Consider the following 14,422-nt stretch of genomic DNA (forward strand, 5'->3'; position numbering starts at 1 on the left):
TACCAAGAATCTCTAAATAAAGTCACATGCATGGTTTTACCTGGAAGAACTCACTCAGAGAGGCCTCTCAAGCTGTTGCATTGAGAATGTCCCCATGAAAAATCACCAGAGGGCCACGTGTTGGCCCCTCTGGCTCAATCTCTGGCGATTAGCCAGTATGACGGCTACTAGCATGTCAGTGAAGGGAGCCAGGGGATCCATTCACTCCGGGCCCGGGCCGGAGTTTGCCGTGGGCTCACTTTTTTGGATGATGCAAGGAACTTGGAGAGGTAGTGATCCCTCTCGAGCCGGGGACATGAAATTGAGGCTCCATGTCATATTCGGCCACGGGAATGGGAGATTTTCCAGGGATAACCTGTAAAATGTCAGAATTTTTTTTCCGGTTTTGCTTGCTTCTCAACTATTAAGGGAACCCATGACATATAGAACCTGCATGTACTGTTTTATGTTTTTATTATATCACAGAATGCGTACTTAACAAAATTGAATGCATGTGTGCGGATGCAGGTGTGGCGAGGTGAATGTGTGGCTGGAGGCCACCAGAACCTGACCCAAACAACGCCACCTGGGGAGTTTCACCCCAGGAAATATCCTATGAAATTCTGAATAAGACCTCAATACTTTCACAGACAACACAAGTTCGTATACTAAGACAAGACAGAGACGTGGTTTCCAAATAAAGCCAAATGTATTTGTTTCAATTGAATTAATTAATAACTGGAGATATCTGTAAAAAAAAGGGGATTAGCGGCACAAAAAAGATGAATCAAATTAGGAAAGTATAACAAATTTTTGAACAGGGGATTCTTTTATAAAAACACCAAAATTACTATTTTGGTGACACTTATTCTGAAATTAACAAAAAGGAGTGGACAGAAGCCAACTACAGGGAGGCAGCCTACCTAAGGATGTGTTCCAGAGGTGCAACAACTTACCCACCACGCGTGCTCACGGCAAATCACTGCAAATGGTGCACACTGCAACTGTGTCCCGGTGCGCTTTAACACTACAAACGGTGAAGGGAACCACTCTATCGTGACTAGCCTCCGTTATAAGCTGTCTAATGCCACTAAAAGAAATAAAGCAAAACAAACATTAACACAAGCAACAAAAACACCAGTTGGTCCAGACTAACAATAATCAACAATAAAGGCAACACTAAAAGCAAGGCAAAACAGCAGCTGACAATGACCTATAAATTCAAGAAAGGTCAGTTAATTATAATAAAACCAAACATGCATTTCAATTCAGTTTGTCTGCTTACAGGTCAAAATCACAAAGCCTACCTTAATAAAAAGGTGCACCGGCTAACCCAGGTACCAGCTAATAAGTACCCACATTGGAGAACTATAGAAAAGGACAGAATTTCATTTGTTAGTACCACTCCACATCAGATCAAGCATCAACAGTTCACAACATACCTCCATTCATTCATTAGTAGATGCAGACACCAGTAAGACCGGGGGAGAGAGGGAGAGGAGAGCTGTGGCAAACAATTGCAACCTGGTCAATACATATAATTGATTTAAAGTAACATTTAAACTAGTGGCTCTATTTCCTACCTCAGAGTCAGAGGAAGCCCACACAGCAGCCAGAGAGAGACAAAGAGACAGCCAAGAGGTCACAGGTGACTTAAATGCCCTCAGTCTAATCAGGAGGCAGTAGAAAGGGGTTGGCCTGAACACAAGGGTGTGTTCAAGAACCAACAACTGCAACTCTGGTTTCCCCATCACACAGGCACACACAGTCTGAACGCTGCATGCTTGGAAAAGTGTAAATACAAATACAAAAACATGGCTCAAGGACAACTACTTGTGGATTGGTAATACCTGAGTGTGTACACATTCAACCCGAGAAGATAATTTCCATGGCACGAACCTTTCCACATCCAGTCTCATGTGATCTGAATAGAATTTATTGACTTTACCTCTGAATGGTGCTGAATATTCAGGACATGTCAACAACACCCCCCTCCCCCAGCAAAAAAAAAATAAAAGAAGTGGCACGTACATGCACATTAATACAAATCAGAATCTTCTCCTCAGAAACAATTCCACGAAATGCAAATTATTCCGTTGACCTTGCCCGGCGGGGGGAAATGAGAGGGAGAAGCTGCACACATCGTCGTCAACAGAAGTGATAGAAGCAGAAAAACATTCCCTCGAGGCAAGTGGAACATCTCTATTCCTCCTCCCCCTTCCCCGCAGCGCTGGCAGGGAGAAAAAAAAAAGTTTCCAAATGTTACGGAGCATGAAAGATGGTGAGCTTTTTGGAAATTGACGTATTTTAATGCAACCGTGTTTCTTCCAGTCAAGCAGGTTTAATCTGCATAGTTCTGAAGACGTGTGCTTTTCTTTTTTTTTAGAGTGTAGTCGATGTGAGAGTTGTCCACCGTGTGTGAATAATGGATGAGGGTGTGAAAGGTGAGGTGGGAGTGGGTGTATTCATGCTTGGTGTGCTCCGTGAGGCTGTGCTACACAAGGATAACGGCTGCTTTAAATTTCACACACACGCACAGAGGTGTTCACACAAAAAAAAAGTCAATTTTCTACTGTTTGAAATCACAGGTTTTTTTTTAATCTATGCGATTTGCAGCCGGACCTCACACGCAGAATGCCGCGGTGACTTACGGACACAAAAGATGCTAAATTTAGTCGCCCCACCAACATCACTTTACATTCTTGCCCTGCCAATATTTCTGAACCGCCGTTCAAACGGTATTAAAATACCACGGGGTCGACAATTCCACTTATCAAGCGGTTTAAGCGCTGCGTGTTTACGGGTAATAATAATTATGCAATTTATTTATAGAGCGCTTTTCATGGCGCTCAAAGTCGCTTTACATTTAAAATAGAAGTAAGCAGACAATCAATGGACAAAAACACACACTCAGTCACATTAAAAGAAGTTCTAAAAATGTGACTTGTAAGTCTTTCTGTCCACGTTCAAGAGTAGAACTAAGTGTGTGATAAAAGATGCATTTTTCTACTTATACAGTAGCGCTTTGCAAGTAGAAAAATGCCACTTTTATCAATGGAATGTGACACTTCATTCTATAAAGGCCTTCTGGAAAGTGCAGGGATCAGCAAAGTATTTTTTGCGAAAGGAAAATGTATTAATTTCATGTTTCTGCTTCACTTGTGGTGCAAATAACCAAATGTGAGAATGATTTCAGCATTTCTAAAGTGTATATCACATAATATTACTGTGATTTCCTCAGGAAGTATCTCATACTAATATTGCATTAATGCTCTTTGAAGGAAATTTAATGCAGCCTGAAAAAACAAACTGCAAAAAAGTTGACTAACATATTTCACCCTGCAGAAAAAAACATCAGCTTTTTTTGTTTTTTCATTCTCATGTTGATGAACTCAAAACACATGCTTACGGTTAGAGAACGGTCATGAGCTTACTTTTTAAAATATTCACCTGAAACCTTTTTGTACCATTTTCTTTCCCCCATTTAAACCCGTGGTTGTGGCTCAGGGTGAGGATCGGGTCGTCCACTAATCATGGGGTCGGCGGTTTGATCTCCAGCTCTTTCTGTCCACGTGTTGAAGAGTCTTTGGAGAAAACACTAAATCACATGTGACAGTTTTTGCAATGCAGATCCCGCGGAGGTCATCGTTGTGCTCTTCAAGTCACGCGGAGCTTTGCATAGGTAAAAGCAGTGTGCTCGTCCACATGTGCATCTTGCACTTAGCAACCCTTAGGTTTAGTAAGGCGTCATGGTCAGGGTGAGTACATAACGACTTGTTACTTTGAAAGAAGACATCATTAATTTCACATAGGACACGGATATTTGTCTCCTTGGTGAACGTCCTGTGTTTGTTTGACCCACACATCCACCCTGACCTCCACCGGATGCGGACTTGGATTTAATGATGAATATGATTCGACAAACAAAATCTGTTTCCTAACATATTAAATTGAAAATGCAGTTTTGTTGTATTTTTTTAGGAGACTGGCTGTCACACACACTGTAACTCTCCTAGTCACACTTTGAATCGACTGCCGGCATTCTCTGAAAGTGAAATGTGTGAAGTAAGGCGAGAAATGGAAATGTTTTTGAAGTTCCCCTGAGTTGGAGGGAAGGGGTCACTTGTCAAAAGGAAATATGTCAGGAAAAGCGACTGAAATGATGGGACATTATGGAGAATAAAAGTCACCGTAATGGAGGATTACGCTTTTGAGGCCGAGAGACAAAGTACTTTTGAGGAGTAATACACAGTAAGGTCACAGAATCCCGAAGTCCAAAGCAGTAAATCAAAGTTCACTTCCAATTCCAAATGGGTCTCCTTTCCACCTCCCTATCATTGCTCTGCTCAACAGCCGCTCATATCATTGACTAAGACTCCAATTCCAGCCACGGAATGAAAAACAGATAATGCTTCTGCACTCTGATTCTTCAGTGGGTACAATGTGTCCTCCAGACATGTGAGGGACTCGACACTTGACGGGAGTGAACCTCGAGTATCAATTTTCACACCCATTCTTCATCTGTCACTCTATGGAATCCACATCTGTGTACGCTTGCCACACTTCACTCTCGGCACGCGGCGGCGCAGGAAAATTACAGGAAATTAAAATTCCCCCTCCGACGTACGGCGACATACGCGGGCCTCACTTGAAGGTGAATAAATAAAGCAGCGATGAAGTAAGAGCACGGCTCGAACCCTTGATTAATGGCTGCGGGAGAGGAGGGAGGCAAACGTGAAAATGAAATAAATTCATATAAAACCAGATGAGTGTCGTGGACGGGAGGCATCTCGGAGGAGTTGTATTATACGTAAATGACAAGCAATCATGCCGTTCTGTTCATACATGTTCAGCTTCATGATCTAGGCAACGTGGCAATCTGTTGTCTGTTGACTAAGCTGAAATATCTTGAATATAATTATCCATCTGATAATTGCATCTCCCGGTGTGTAAAGAGCATCATGAACTTGTTTTATGCACTGTGTGAGAAAAACATGCTTTGGGAGGAATCAAGTTCGAAAGCCTGACTTCCTGAAAATTACAGGTTTCGAGCTGTGCGTCACACAAATGACTGGTATTATGGTGATGGAAGGGGATAAACAGGGGTGTCGGTGGAGAAGTGGGTGGAGGGACGGACGGAGAGTAAGATGCCGAGGGGCAGGATCACTTCGGAGACTTGACCTTCCTTTCCTGCACACTGTCAGGCGCTTGCATTGAGGAGACATTGACAGGGAAGCAGCCAGTCATTCAGTCAGTCCAGTAGACATATCTCCCCTTTACACTGTCCACCCCCGCTACCTCAGCAAGCGAGGAAGAGGGTGGGAGAGTATCCGCCAAACAAATTCACTTCCTGGCAATGTGACGCTCCGGCGTTCTGGCTTAGGGGGAAAATGTTAGCGTTTCCAGAAGCGATCGAACACCTCCTCATTCTCCTCAGCCCCCTTTTTAAAGCGTTTGTCCCCCGCGCCGCCGCAGCTGGCCCACAAAGCCGACAATGAGCTTTTTTTCATTGCCGCCATTCACCTGCACACAAGCCGCCGTAATTGTTTCTCGCTGTGATTCCCGCTTTGATTGTGCGTCCCTCGGCGAACCGCCAAGCGAGCCCAACAAAAGGAGCGGCGGGCCCTCTGTTATCGCCGCAGATGAATGGGTGTGCAGTCGGTGGATATTTCAGCGAGATGGAACGGGAAGAAATGGGGGAGGGTATTTTCCCGGTGCCAATTGAATTCAAAACGGTCCGACCTTCCTGTCGGCGGTCCAGCGTTTCCGTGTCGACGCGTGCAGATGTCTCGCCATCTGTAGAGGGTCTTGTAGAGAACAGGACTGCATGGGTTAGGTTAAAGCTGATACCCGCCTTTTACCTCTGGGGACTTGAGGGAAGAAAATAAACATCTGAAGTCCTCTTTGCTGGACTTCCTGTCAGGATTAACTGCCGTAGCTACAGAACAGAGGTTTGAGAAATCGAGAGCAACCGTCAAATGTATCGGTGTGTGCGAACACGAAAGCATCAGCAGAGGCGTGCTGAGCTGACAGACGGTTACAGTACAGCGAAGTGCACAGTGTGTCCTTGAAACGCGTCACTGTGAAACGCAATAATTGTCTGCTCCGAACGCATCCCCTCCAGAGAGAATAGACAACAGTGATTTATTTGCACGTCTCAAAGTCTCCTTTACTCTACATGGCTCTCATGTCGGGTGTCTCCGTCTCATCTGTCACGCACCGAGATGAACACGAGACTGCGACACTCCAATCTGTCTTCGGCAATCTCTCATGTCACGGTGCCACTGTATGAAATGATTAACTGCCATTTTTAATGCACATGCGATTGGGAGACGGGCAACGAAGCCACACGAGTGAACGGGGGATGCCATGTGTATCGAGGGTGGGATCCAAAATGGCATGACAACAAAATTAGATGAATGTTCTAAAAGTTTCTACACAGTTGGATGGATGGAATCTTATTGTGGTTTGTAAATGTGATTTTAGTGAAACAACAAATGTTTAAAGAATTATAGTAACATAGTGACAACCAGTTTAGAGTCTTGCAGCTTTAACAACTTGTCATCTCTAGTTTTTGGGCAAACTCATGTTATAGCTCTCCGTTAGCTTAGCGTACATTCTTACCATTCCCTTAAATGCCCCTTCTTTCACATTTTGGAATATGGCATCTACAGTAATCCTCATGAATAGAAATTTCATTGAGTTTACGCGTTTGTGAACATCAACTCTGTAAAGTAAGTCTATGGCAGAGCTGTAGTATTTAAATGCAGTAGATTTGCAGGTGAACCTAATAAAGTGGCCCCATATATATGCATTGTGCTGCTTGTAAATACAGTATGTAAGCAAGTCAAATTAATGACGTTGTGCTACTTTTTTAAGACATTTAAGTATCTCAGTGCTCACTAGTCAAATGTCTGTAAGTTTATTTCCAGGTTCTGAAAAGATACAGAATTAAACGCAAAGGTTTTTTTTTTTTTTATCTATTGACTTTCATTGAGTTCAGGAGTGTTTTCAGACATATAAAACAATCTCACAATTTTTATAATTTCATGTTTCATTCAACAATTATTTTCATCATCATTAATCGATGATGAAAATAATTCTTTAGTTCCATCCCTTGTTAATGATACATGGTATATTGTGAATGCAAAACTGCCAACATAGTCATTTTTTAAAGTGACTGGTTCTGTCCTGAAATAATAAGATAATTGTCATTTCTGATGGTCAGTTTGTTAATGATTCCATTTAATGGATGAGATCCCTTATCTTAAATGACCAATTCCCCCCTTAAAACAAGACAGCCATGAACATAATGGTTTTACTCATCATGATGCCCACTAAACTCTCGAGTGTGCGGTTGGCCCAATGTTTGGCTGGACTGGAATCAGCGCTCCATATAAAGGAGGAACAGGAGCTTATCCTAGAGGGGTAATTGCTTGCAGGGGAGGACATCCTTTGATGGACTCGTGGTCCGCTTATCTCCCACCTTCCTGCAAAAAAAAGAAGGAAAACAAAGAGAGAGGGGAAAAAAAACTTCAAACATGGTTGTAATGAAGCAATAACAAGCTGCTGCGAGAATTTTTTTTTCTCTTTGCATGTCACCATGGTAACTGCAATTGGGACCCTAATGCGAAAGACACGGCATTAAATTGCATTAACGAGACGGGAGCGGAGCAGACACTCGTCAGCTGTTGAGCACCTTGTGATCGGAGATGATGACAACGGCACACTGTGTGCTTTTCAGGAGGCTTGACAGTATGAGTTGTTGATGACATGCATACTGTGGATGAAAATTCAGCGCCGCGTGTTGTAAATGCAGCGCTAATTATTAAATGTTCATGTGCAAGGTCCTGTGTGCTTAAGATGGGGGTAAAACAAAGTGTTTTTATGGGAATTATTACTTATATCATCACGTGGATTATTGAGTCTACTCTTTTTCCAAATGGTCTTGCAAGATTTAGACTGATGGTGGCCTTTTGGGCAATTTTCAACTATGAAATGCATTTTTTTTCATAAATTTGGCATTATGTGTCCTGTGTTGTAACTCCAGTTTATAGCTTTAAAAAACAAACAAGGGTAAGTCTTTAAAAGCGACCCCGGTTCGAATCCCCGTCGGAGGTCCTTTGCTGCATGTCACCCCCCCCCCCCCCCCCCCCCTCTCTCTCCTGTGTTTCCTTATCTGTCCACTGCTAATAAAAGGTGTCTTTGCCCCAAAATAAAAAATAAAAAAAGTAATTGAACTAACAGAGCTGCATTCAAATTATTATTATTATTTTTTTAAATCAAATAGTAAGCTTTTATTTTGAAAATAAAGTGAAATATTTTCTGGGGAACATTACAACAGTAATTCCTATTCATTACAAAAAGAAAATTTCTCTTCTCATATGGCTATTGTTGCAGGTATGAATGTGTGCTTGCAATCTCTATGAATGTAATGTGATTTACTAAAGCAACAGCTAAACAGTGACTCACTGCCTTCCTGACGCGTTCTGCAACTGAAGGCGAGATTAAAACGTCTCGTCCAGCTGTGAGTGTTGTCTAAAACATCTGAATGCAAGCATAAATGTGATGAAACCGCTTCAATTGGTAATAAACAGACCCTGTACAATGCAGCCACACTCATTAGCCTCAGGTTCAGCCTTTCAACCTTAATAAGGAAGAATTCCATTCAACTATGTGAAAGGCATATCACCAAGGTTATGAAGTAACCTAAACACATAAACAAACAGGCACAATAAAAGTCAGGACATTAAGATTGCAAATTGTAGGCCAAGGGTCACTCGCAGACACAATAACAGGTTGAATAAAAGCATTTGAAATTAAAATGCCTCTCTGGTCACAGGTGATAATGTTTATCTGTAAATATGTCTGTGGTGAAAGAGGCGATTCTAATGGGAGGAATTACTGAAGATTATACAGACTCGGGGCGCCTTTAGCCCGCTCGTCACAATCGGGCGGATGATTTGTATTCCGCCGTCACATTTGTCGCTCATTCAAATGAGCTGGAATGCTTTTGCTGACAAGTTTTCATTCACCCCGCCGTCTCTGCGCACAACTGAATTACACATTGCATATACTTTTGCCCTTGGGTTTTTCTGAGACTAAAAACAGGAATAACATAAGAGATGCTTAATGTCAAATTTCACACAACAGCAAGCTGCTCTGCAAGCAGCGCCATAAATCATGTATAACTACAACCCCTCCCCTCCCCACTCCAAACTTTTCATCATGCCTCTGTTGGCCATTTTTTTTCTCCCTTCTTCCCCAGTTAATACAAACAGCAGTCAAACTCCACCCTAACCCATTTAGTTTCCTATATTCTGTCAAAAGCTTTGTGTGACTTTACATTTATTTTACATATGAACACAAAGCTGTGTTCAGATTTAAAGTGGTGCCTTTGTGGTGTTCTTTACGGAGAAACAGTCAATTAAGTCGACTAATGGACCACTCTATTTCATTGGTAAGTTCCAGTACGACGACGTAAAAATACTACCATCAAGATCCAGCTACATGACATAAGAAAAGTTTCATAAAATGTACTCAGTGAGTACTTTAAGTTTTTGGGGTCATGAGACAATTATTAGGGTAGAAAAGAAGGAAAAATCCTTTTTTTTTTTGGGACTTTCTCACAGTTTGTGAAATATTGCATACGTTAACCTGCAAACAAAACAAATGTAAGCCGTTAACTAACAGCTGTCAAATAAATGTAGTGGCGTAGTTAAAGTTGCATAATAAAGAAATTCCCGTAAAGTTACACTTCCACTAAACAGCGGTAAAGTTACACTTCCACTAAACAGCCGATGTTTTGTCTACTGGTGACGATTTATAAATTGATTTAAGATTAACTGCACACTACACACAACATGTTTTAAGCTTTAAACTAAATAACATCACTGTACTTTGGTAAAACTCATCAGTGCTGGGGGTTAATATCGGCTCTAATCTTGCGAGGGCAATTCTAAAAGAGTTGACTGTTCCTCATGTAATAAACTAATAACGCCCTCTCATAAATTAATCAAATTCAGTGCCTCATGCCATATCGCTGCCTCGTGTCCATAATTACTTTCCAACACTGCAATGCATCCTGGGTAATGCATGTTAAACAGAGATCCAGGTGGGTCACTCTTTCTTGTCAGTGAAATAACAACAGCGTAAGAAGCATCTCTTCACCCAAAACATACAATATTTGACCAACTTCTCCCAGGATGGACACAGAAATGTGCTGAAGTAGTTTGCATGTGGTCCACTGATGGATATGACGTTTTTTTCTTCTGCCCTGGTGTAATGAAGATCCCTCGGGGCCGACTTTGTTGCATTTTGAATACCTGTGAATTAAAGTTAGCTAAATTCACCCTTTTTCTTCTCTCACTCTCTTATGATTTTCTAGAGTCCTTTTTGTTGTTTCTTTGCAAACGTTCAGATGTACTTTATATAGAAATACCAATCCGTGCTTGTTGAGAGAGTCACTGTACATTTCTGCATTCACTGACTTCCGGCGACCTTTAATGTTTCCGTCTACTTTTTCTTCCTCTCGCTCTCCGTTCCTCTCTCGCACTCCCTCTTTTTTTTTAATCTTTATCTTTGAAAGAATACTTCTAATTCACTCCTCGATTGTGAAAACAATTTTAATGTGCCTCGCCGCTAATAGCTTGTGACTGAATAACCTGCAATTTTGTCAGAAGTTTGCAGTGAGGGGGCTGCATATTATGCGCGGCCAGGGGAGGGGGGGGGGCGGCGGCGGCGTTGCCCACGCGACACGAGGCGGCACAAAGAAAAAACACAAAGCACCTAAATGCATCAATTTTTCAGCGTTTGGCGGATAGGCTATTTTTCAGGTTAAAAAAAAAGAAAGAAAAAGCTGAGCACTTAGATCATCATTAGAGTGCAATTTTACAGAAGTCCCTCCTCAATAGCTGCTGATGCATTTTGCCATCCATGTGTACGGCACATCCCTCTGGCTGGTGTTCTGGAAGATTTACCAGAATGCCTGATAAAGTCAAAATGTATTTAGTTTGGAGATGTTTTTCCTGTATTTGGTTTTTGTTATGGTTACATGCACTTATTTATGGGCTCTTGTTGTTGATCTCCATAGATTTTTCTGCTTCTCCTTTGTTGCTGAACAGTGGGACACGAGGCTGCATGAAGCAGCCTTTTTAGCTCTTCCTAAAAACTTGTCCCTGTAGGGGGTTTGCCATGCGGTGCTGTTGGCCTAGTTTGCCTTGGCACTCCTCACGGAAGACGGTTCGGCATTGGAAAGTTTCTGATAGGTAAGGCCATTGGATAATACTTTTGTCTGCATAGTATCTTTGTTTCCTCTCTGCTCCGTGTGATCAGGGGGAGAGCATTGCTGTGGATCAGCTGTTGTGTTGAATTTATTGGTGTTCTATCTTTTAGTGTTGAGCACTTTTTTGGTTTGTATTCTTTTGTAGTGCGAGTTTTGTGCTAAGAGGGCATTTTTAGTTATACTACATCGGTCAGATACTTCTGTGTCTTTATGCCTGTAAGCAAACTTATTAGACAAAATTATGCATTGTTTTTTATCCCTGCTAAAATTCATTCACACACCACTATGATATTGAACTTTGTCATGCTGTTTGACTGCATTCTAACACTTGAGACGACCACGCTGTAATGATGAGCGATGTTTGGATGCCAATGAGTCAGATCCAGAAAGAGGTCGTCAATGTTCCAGATGGCTTTTGTGCTAGCGAAAGGCGTCGGACATTTTTTTAACGCTCTATGCTTGTATAACACATTCCAGTGATAAACAAAACTGTTTGATTACAATGGAACATCCACAGACAATGGTAATGGGGGAGGTTAGTGGACACTTTGATATTGATATATCCTCTGATTCAGAGCTATTCAAATATATAGTTGCTGAGAATTGACAGATCTGGCTATTAATTCAGAGTCAACGGGCCAACTCCAAAAAAGTGTCACCTGATGACATCATCATCACAGCTCTCTGTGTTTGTAGACACGGATTTCTACGATCCAAGATCACGAAATAAATCCCTTTTAAGAGCAGACTTCTGTCGGTTTTATAATCGGAGGGATTTCAGCACTACAGTCCCTCCGTGTGTCTCCGCATCAAACGCATTACGTGTAGTCGGACAACCAGTATTGTGATAATCTCAGAAAAATTCTCAGCGTGACTTGTGACGGCTCACCATAGAAGCGACGCCACATCAAAACCAAACATGGCTGTGATGATAAAGGCGTCGCGTCTCACTGGGGAAAACAAACCATTAGCTCTTTGAGAAAATTCATCAAAAGCCTCTTTTTTTTAAACAACTCCCAGCAATGTCATTGTAAAGTTGAGACAAATCTGACATCGCAATTTGCTTTTGTGATTTAAATATGAAATGGTTTTTAGTCCTCTGGTGGAATATAAGAAAGTACAATGATTGGACTAATCTCAGGGAGGTGAGTGAGGGAGTCCGTGGCTCTGTTGTTTCAGTGATGAGAGGGTTTTAGCTGATTCCTCTGCTGGTGTAAGAAAGATTTCTGTTTTAGTAAGCATGCACGTCTGTGGTGGGGGAAATGGGATGAAGGCGTCGTGGTTCGTCTCTCAACCTTTGACACTCTTTTCTCCACTTTTTGTAGTGGTGAAACCTTGACACATGATGCTCAAGTGTTCTTAGAAGAAGGGATGAATGGAAAGTGTACGCTGGACATGGAGGTGAGATGATTGAAGTGGGCCCCAGGCAGAAATGGATTTGTAAAGGGGACGGAGGGCATGGGTCGAAAAAAAAAAGTGTTTTCGTCCATCGGCTTTGACCACTGTTTTGAAATGAAAACCATTGGCTGTTTTCCCCCGTCACGTCGACTGCGAACCTGCCATTACATTTCATGAGGTTTACAGTCTGCAAACAAAATATTCATAAAATGATTTATTTATCCATGTTTTATTTATGCATTTTATCCTCGGCTAGTGGAGGAATTACCATTCAACTATTTGTCTAAAAAAGGGAAACAAAAATTAAGCTGCTTTTCACATTCAATGTTTCACGGCCAAGTGGGATTGCTGTTCTTTTTTTTTTTTTGCCCCGCCAGCAGCCTGTTGAAACAGAGCAGTTGAATACTTCTTGAGACATTTTTAAGAGACTTTTTTCTCGCACAGGTAACATTTTCACCATCACTTTGAAATATCCAAAAACTTGATAGTTTCTGGTTAAATAATAAAAGAAGCCACTTGGAATTTAGGAAAAATGAATCAACTTTTCTCAAGTGCCATCAAGAGTCTGCCATGAGTTTTGCTTAAAAAAACAAAACAGGTAGATTGTTATGCATGTATTATACTGGACATATTAAAGGTTGAGTAGGTTATTTGGAAAAAGACTTTGCCGAACCAGAAAAGTCCCGCCCCCTTCGTTCAGACCTCAAAGCCCCTCCCCCAGAATGCCAAACCAGCGCTCCAGATCGGCAGAGAACCATCAGGAAGTCGTGTTCTCAGGGAACCTTTATTCCTTGAACATACAGTGAAAAATACAACACAATGACCGTGAGTTCTTTAGTTTGTTGGCTGACAAGCTGTTAATTGTTAGCTGTTTTTTGTTTTTTTACATGCAATAGAATCATTATCATTTAGCTTATAGTAACAAAAAAAATTGTGGACATTGCATTTCATATAAACTCAATTCCTTGTCCTTGTCTAGGCAGCGCGTCACTCTGATGAGGTGATTCATTACAGCACAGTTTGACAATCCATCATTTCTACGCGCTCACTGAAAAATCAAGTGATCAGGTCGCATTAAGCTCTCTGTTGTATAATCCAAAAAAAAAAGCCCCGACACTCAAAGATGGGACAGACCTTCAAAGACAAAGCACTAACGTCTCAAGGTTTAAACCATCAAAAAATCAATCTGAAGTCAAAAGGTGAAGGCGTTGAAAGATTTTACTACCTTTTTTATAGATGTGAATGGCTTCTTCACACAAACATTTGATGTAGAGACATCTTTTTTTAACGAATGATATAATCTGTCTGTTTTGTAACTTCACCGTATTGGTATATTGTCACCATATTCTATGCTTTGGCAAAGAAGACAGGCTAATTTAAAATGCAGAGGATTTCTAGAATATTTTGAGTGCTGAAAATCCCAACGCTCCGGTGTGCCGATGGACCCGTCAGCTGTGAAGAGATACCACGATGACATTTACATTTTCGGTCTGCTATTTCACCTCACCAGACACTTGACTTATGGCGGCGAGGGTTTTGACTATGACACTTCAGCTGGCGGAGAATTGGCTCATTAGCTTTGGTTGGCGGTTTGTGACATTTCTGCTTCATAAATCCAACCAAATGTATTAATAGAGTGCTTCAACTAATGGGTTCATCACAGAGTGCTTTTTGGGAACAACAAAGGCCACCGATTTACTGATAAACTGGAGAGGAACATTTTAACTTGGCAACATGACCAGCACAAATAACCCAATGCAA

The sequence above is a fragment of the Eutrigla gurnardus genome (assembly GCF_963514095.1).
Source record: "Eutrigla gurnardus genome assembly, chromosome: 23".
Classification (NCBI taxonomy): Eukaryota; Metazoa; Chordata; class Actinopteri; order Perciformes; family Triglidae; genus Eutrigla; species Eutrigla gurnardus.